A 7,500-nucleotide genomic window follows, 5' to 3' on the forward strand; every position below is an offset into this window, starting at 1 on the left:
GACACCCTAGGATGGTAACTATATGAAGGAGGGAGGGAGGGAGGGAGGGAGGGAGGGAGGGAGGGAGGGAGGGAGAGACTGAGAGAGAGAGAGACAGAGAATAAGAGAGAGAGAGACTGAGAGAGAGAGAGATACAGACAGACAGACATTTTACAGACAGACAGACAGACAGACAGACAGACAGACAGACAGACAGACAGACAGACAGACGACAGACAGACAGACAGACAGACAGACAGACAGACAGACAGACAGACAGACAGACAGACAGACAGACAGACAGACAGACAGACAGACAGACAGAAAGAACAGTATTATGCAGTGTTCTGCCAGGACTAGACAAGTCTATTCTAAAAAGATATTCCGGTAGTAGAGTACAATGAATGATGTTGCCAATTTCCAAATCATCAACTCATCCTCTGACCCAATAGAAGACAATCTCATATATCATTACAGTGGATATTAATGAATCATATAGCACTGAAATATGTTACTCTTGTGCCAATACAGATCTGCCTAGATTTCATGCAATACAAATGCAATGTAGTGCGGTGTTTTAAATAAGCCACAAGGTGGCAGGCCAGTGCAGACACAGACTGCAATGCAGACATTCAGGGTCAAATTCTGTCTTTTTGCTCCAGATCTGCTGCAGTCTACCCACTCAGAGAATACTACAGAACATGCGTCCTGAGCATGTAATAAGTAACCTCCCCACGTAAGCTATACATGCCTGAAAGCTGTCCAAGAGGGTTAGGCTGAATTCAATTATGCTTCTATCCTGAGTTATTTTTGGACAGAGAGGGTGTGCCCAACCTCCACAAACTGAATGGGCAGATTGCAATCAGATGGCTGGCAGCCCAAAGTGTTGCTGAGGACTGGGCACTGCGTCCCTCTCTCTCTCTCCCTTTCTCTCGCTCTCTCTGTGTGTGTATGTGTGCATATCAGCGCGCGCAAGTGTGTGTGTGTGTGTGTGTGTGGGTGTGTGAGTGAGTGAGTGAGTGACAGAGAGAGAAAAAAAGAGAAAGACAATGAGGGACAGAGAGAGAGAGAATAAAAGGAGTAAGGGCCTCAGAGACAGGATAAAGACAGGGTAGTTCAGTACTGGCACTACTACTAGTCTGATTGCAGTCTAACTAACCTTCTCTTTTCAATCAGTCAATCAGACAGCAGTGACAGAACAGGGAGGAAGAGGACATCTGAGATGTAACAGAACAGGGAGGAAGAGGACATCTGAGATGTAACAGAACAGGGAGGAAGAGGACATCTGAGATGTAACAGAACAGGGAGGAAGAGGACATCTGAGATGTAACAGAACAGGGAGGAAGAGGACATCTGAGATGTAACAGAACAGGGAGGAAGAGGACATCTGAGATGTAACAGAACAGGGAGGAAGAGGACATCGGACAATGTATGGGCTTATTTTGTCACTGAGACAGAGCCAAACATATCAAATCATTATTTGTTATTTGTCACATGCTTCATTGACAACAGGTGTAGATTAACAGTGAAATGCTTACTGACAGGCCCTTCCTAACAACACAGACAGAAAACAAGAAAAATAATAGAAAAAGAATAACACAAAGAATAATAACATAATGAGTAATGATAACTTGGCGATATACACGAGGTACCAGTACCGAATCGATATGCAGAGGTACCAGTACTGAGTCGATATGCAGAGGTACAAGTACTGAGTCGATATGCAGAGGTACCAGTACTGAGTCGATATGCTGGGTACCAGTAATGAGTCAATGTGCAGGGGTACCAGTACTGAGTCAATGTGCAGGGGTACCAGTACTGAGTCAATGTGCAGGGGTACCAGTACTGAGTCAATGTGCAGGGGTACCAGTACTGAGTCGATGTGCAGGGGTACCAGTACTGAGTCGATGTACAGGGGTACCAGTACTGAGTCGATATGCAGGGGTACCAGTACTGAGTCGATGTGCAGGGGTACCAGTACTGAGTCGATGTGCAGGGGTACCAGTACTGAGTCAATGTGCAGGGGTACCAGTACTGAGTCGATGTGCAGGGGTACCAGTACTGAGTCGATGTGCAGGGGTACCAGTACTGAGTCGATATGCAGGGGTACCAGTACTGAGTCGATGTGCATGGGGTACCAGTACTGAGTCGATAAGCAGGGGTACCAGTACTGAGTCGATGTGCAGGGTACCAGTACTGAGTCGATATGCAGGGGTACCAGTACTGAGTCTTTGATGATGTGCAGGGGTACCAGTACTGAGTCAATGTGCAGGGGTACCAGTACTGAGTCGATGTGCAGGGGTACCAGTACTGAGTCGATGTGCAGAGGTACCAGTACTGAGTCGATATGCAGAGGTACCAGTACTGAGTCGATATGCTGGGTACCAGTACTGAGTCGATATGCTGGGTACCAGTACTGAGTTGATATGCAGAGGTACCAGTACCGAGTCGATATGCTGGGTACCAGTACTGAGTCGATATGCAGAGGTACCAGTACTGAGTCGATATGCTGGGTACCAGTACTGAGTCGATATGCTGGGTACCAGTACTGAGTTGATATGCAGAGGTACCAGTACCGAGTCGATTTGCTGGGTACCAGTACTGAGTCGATGTGCAGGGGTACCAGTACTGAGTTGATATGCAGGGGTACCAGTACTGAGTCGATATGCTGGGTACCAGTACTGAGTCAATGTGCAGGGGTACCAGTACTGAGTCGATGTGCAGGGGTACCAGTACTGAGTCAATGTGCAGAGGTACCAGTACTGAGTCGATATGCTGGGTACCAGTACCGAGTCGATGTGCAGAGGTACCAGTACTGAGTCGATATGCAGAGGTACCAGTACTGAGTCGATATGCTGGGTACCAGTACTGAGTCGATATGCTGGGTACCAGTACTGAGTCAATGTGCAGGGGTACCAGTACTGAGTCGATATGCAGGGGTACCAGTACTGAGTCGATATGCTGGGTACCAGTACTGAGTTGATATGCAGGGGTACCAGTACTGAGTCGTTGTGCAGGGGTACCAGTACCGAGTCGATATGCAGAGGGTACCAGTACTGACTCGATATGCAGGGGTACCAGTACCGTGTCGATATGCAGGCGTAACGAGGTCATTGAGGTAGATTTGTTCATATAGGTTGGGATAGAGTGACTAGGCAACTGGATAGATAATAAGTCCAGGTAGCTAATTGGTTAATTATTTATCAGTCTTATGGCTTGGGGGTAGAAGCTGTTCAGGGTCCTGTTGGTTTCAGACTTGGTGCATCAGTACTGCTTGCCGTGCGGTAGCAGAGAGAACAGTCTATGACTTGGGTGGCACTCTGCTCTGATCCTATGCAAATGTAGTTGTAGAGCGTGGGAGCTGCGAGAACTACAGTAAGTTCAGACCAGCATTGTGTAACAGAAACAACACACACACACACAGTGTGAAAGTACACCCAGTAGCAGAGTGAAAACCACCCAAGCTTCTGTCAACATCAGCAGCTCAGTGGTGTGAACTAATGACACGTGTTGAGATGTGATGCATACCAAGGACCAACGGAAACAAACATACTATACACAAGCTGTTTACACACTCCACCCATTTACACACTCCACTCTATTTACACACTCCACTCTCTATTTACACACTCCACCCATTTACACACTCCACTCTATTTACACACTCCACTCTCTATTTACACACTCCACTCTATTTACACACTCCACTCTATTTACACACTCTATTTACATACTCTACTCTATTTACACACTCCACCCATTTACACACTCCACTCTATTTACACACTCCACTCTCTGAGTTTACACACTCCACTCTATTTACACACTCCACTCTCTATTTACACACTCCACTCTATTTACACAGTCCACTCTGATTTACACACTCCACTCTATTTACACTGGTCTATTTACACACTCCACTCTATTTACACACTCCATTCTATTTACACACTCCACTCTATTTACACACTCCACTCTGCTTTACATACTCCACTCTCTATTTACACACTCCATTCTATTTACACACTCCACTCTGTGTACACACTCCACTCTATTTACACACTCCACTCTATTTACACACTCCACTCTCTATTTACACACTCCACTCTATTTACACACTCCACTCTCTATTTACACACTCCACTCTATTTACACACTCCACTCTGTGTACACACTCCACTCTATTTACACACTCCACTCTATTTACACACTCCACTCTATTTACACACTCCACTCTATTTACACACCACTCTATTTACACACCACTCTATTTACACACTCCACTCTATTTACACACCACTCTATTTGACCCTCAGTCCCAGAGTGAGAATCTGTCCTGTGAGTTACAGTTCAAGCAGACGGTGAACAGAACCTTACCTTGATACCTTGTTGACTCAGGCTGTGGTTATTCAGTAGCTCGTCCTTGCCTGCAGAGAGGAGAGAGAGTTGTTACTAACTGTGGGAAGTAGCGTGGTGGTGTAGAGTAGAGCACTGCAGAACGTACAGCAGGGTGGGGTATATAGACAAGCATGGATGGCACACAGCAATGTGTACAGTAACTAAGATGATAATGACTGGGTGACATCATCACATTGTGTTCTATGTATCATGACCTGAGATGTGATCTCTCTGTCCCTAATCCCATCAGACAGAGCAGAGGACACAAACTGGAGAGGCACATCACATAACCGTGAACTTTAACTGCCAGAGCTGTTACTGTACCCTGCCAGAGCTGTTACTGTACCCTGCCAGAGCTGTTACTGTACCCTGCCAGAGCTATTACTGTACCCTGTCAGAGATGTTACTGTACCCCGTCAGAGCTATTACTGTACCCTGCCAGAGCTGTTACTGTACCCTGTCAGAGATGTTACTGTACCCCGTCAGAGCTGTTACTGTACCCTGTTACTGTATCCTGTCAGGGCTGTTACTTTACTGGTACAGTACCCTGTTACTGTACCCTGTTACTGTATCCTGTCAGGGCTGTTACTGTACCCTGTCAGGGCTGTTACTGTATCCTGTCAGGGCTGTTACTGTATCCTGTCAGGGCTGTTACTCAACTGGTACTGTACCCTGCCAGAGCTATTACTGTACCCTGCCAGAGCTGTTACTGTACCCTGTCAGAGATGTTACTGTACCCCGTCAGAGCTGTTACTGTACCCTGTTACTGTATCCTGTCAGGGCTGTTACTCAACTGGTACTGTACCCTGTTACTGTATCCTGTCAGGGCTGTTACTGTAGCCTGTCAGGGCTGTTACTGTATCCTGTCAGGGCTGTTACTCAACTGGTACTGTACCCTGTCAGAGATGTTACTGTACCCTATCATGCCTGTGGTGTCATTTCAATGACTCTCTATAACTGCCAGTCACTGACTCTCTATAACTGCCAGTCACTGACTCTCTATAACTGCCAGTCACTGACTCAATTCAATTCAATTCAATTCAAGGGCTTTATTGGCATGGGAAACATGTGTTAACATTGCCAAAGCAAGTGAGGTAGACAACATACAAAGTGAATATATAAAGTGAAAAACAACAAAAATTAACAGTAAACATTACACATACAGAAGTTTCAAAACAGTAAAGACATTACAAATGTCATATTATATATATATACAGTGTTTTAGCAATGTACAAATGGTTAAAGGACACAAGATAAAATAAATAAGCATAAATATGGGTTGTATTTACAATGGTGTTTGTTCTTCACTGGTTGCCCTTTTCTAGTGGCAACAGGTCACAAATCTTGCTGCAGTGATGGCACACTGTGGAATTTCACCCAGTAGATATGGGAGTTTTTTGACTCTCTATGACTGCCAGTCAGCGTGTCCTTCTCTCTTAGTCAGCGTGTCCTTCTCTCTCAGTCAGTGTCTTTCTCTCTTAGTCAGCGTGTCCTTCTCTCTTAGTCAGCGTGTCCTTCTCTCTCAGTCAGTGTGTCTTTCTCTCTTAGTCAGCGTGTCCTTCTCTCTCAGTCAGCGTGTCTTTCTCTCTTAGTCAGCGTGTCCTTCTCTCTTAGTCAGCGTGTCCTTCTCTCTCAGTCAGTGTCTTTCTCTCTTAGTCAGCGTGTCCTTCTCTCTTAGTCAGCGTGTCCTTCTCTCTCAGTCAGTGTGTCTTTCTCTCTTAGTCAGCGTGTCCTTCTCTCTTAGTCAGCGTGTCCTTCTCTCTCAGTCAGTGTGTCTTTCTCTCTTAGTCAGCGTGTCCTTCTCTCTCAGTCAGCGTGTCTTTCTCTCTTTAGTCAGCGTGTCTTTCTCTCTTAGTCAGCGTGTCTTTCTCTCTCAGTCAGCGTGTCTTTCTCTCTCAGTCAGCGTGTCCTTCTCTCTTAGTCAGCGTGTCCTTCTCTCTTAGTCAGCGTGTCCTTCTCTCTCAGTCAGCGTGTCCTTCTCTCTCAGTCAGCGTGTCCTTCTCTCTTAGTCAGTGTGTCCTTCTCTCTTAGTCAGCGTGTCCTTCTCTCTTAGTCAGTGTGTCCTTCTCTCTCAGTCAGTGTGTCCTTCTCTCTTAGTCAGCGTGTCCTTCTCTCTCAGTCAGCGTGTCCTTCTCTCTCAGTCAGCGTGTTCTTCTCTCTTAGTCAGTGTGTCCTTCTCTCTTAGTCAGCGTGTCCTTCTCTCTTAGTCAGTGTGTCCTTCTCTCTCAGTCAGCGTGTCCTTCTCTCTCAGTCAGCGTGTCCTTCTCTCTTAGTCAGTGTGTCCTTCTCTCTTAGTCAGCGTGTCCTTCTCTCTTAGTCAGCGTGTCCTTCTCTCTTAGTCAGTGTGTCCTTCTCTCTTAGTCAGCGTGTCCTTCTCCTTAGTCAGTGTGTCCTTCTCTCTCAGTCAGCGTGTCCTTCTCTCTTAGTCAGCGTGTCCTTGTTCTGTAGTCAGTGTGTCCTTCTCTCATAGTCAGTGTGTCCTTCTCTCTTAGTCAGCGTGTCCTTCTCTTTTAGTCAGTGTGTTTCTCTCTTACTCAGTGTGTCCTTCTCCCTCAGTCAGCGTGTCATTCTCTGTTACTCAGTGTGTCCTTCTCTCTTAGTCAGCGTGTCCTTCTCTCTCAGTCAGTGTCTTTCTCTCTTAGTCAGCGTGTCCTTCACTGAGTCAGCGTGTAACTCCAGTCAGTGTGTCTTTCTCTCTTAGTCAGCGTGTCCTTCAATTCAAGTCAGCGTGTTTTCTCTTTTAGTCAGCGTGTCATTCTCTCTTAGTCAGCGTGTCCTTCTCTACAGTCAGTGTCTTTAGTCAGTGTGTCAAGTCAGCGTTAAGTGTGTCATTCTCTCAGAAGTCAAAACAAAAAGATATTAGTCAGCGTGTCCTTCTCTTATAGTCAGCGTGTTTCTCAATCAGTCAAATGTTCTTCTCTCTTAGTCAAATGTGTCCTTCTCTCTTAGTCAGCGTGTCCTTCTCTCTTAGTCAGTGTTGTCCTTTTCTCAGTCAGCGGTCCAAATCTTGCTGCTGTGATGGCACACTGTGTCCTTCACCCAGTAGATATGTCCTTCTTTGACTCTTAGTCACTGCCTTCTCAGTCAGTGTGTCCTTCTCTCTTAGTCAGCGTGTCCTTCTCT

At 46.1% G+C, this 7,500-nt stretch overlaps 1 protein-coding gene across 4 annotated transcripts in view; it reads right to left on the reverse strand.

Moving 5' to 3' along the window:
- The window catches only part of LOC112236021 (extensin), a 101,677-nt gene that overhangs the window by 21,097 nt on the left and 73,080 nt on the right, over window positions 1-7,500 (reverse strand). For all 4 annotated transcript variants that reach the window (XM_042310461.1, XM_042310463.1, XM_042310462.1 and 1 more), the window contains 2 exons: window positions 4,357-4,406; window positions 1-18 (listed from right to left, as the gene is read on the reverse strand). The exon at window positions 1-18 is cut by the window's left edge and continues 215 nt beyond it. The gene's annotated coding sequence lies outside the window, so the exon portion shown is untranslated. The remainder of the gene's footprint in view (window positions 19-4,356; window positions 4,407-7,500) is intronic.

Source organism: Oncorhynchus tshawytscha, linkage group LG31 (assembly GCF_018296145.1).
Source record: "Oncorhynchus tshawytscha isolate Ot180627B linkage group LG31, Otsh_v2.0, whole genome shotgun sequence".
In the NCBI taxonomy this organism is placed as follows: domain Eukaryota; kingdom Metazoa; phylum Chordata; class Actinopteri; order Salmoniformes; family Salmonidae; genus Oncorhynchus; species Oncorhynchus tshawytscha.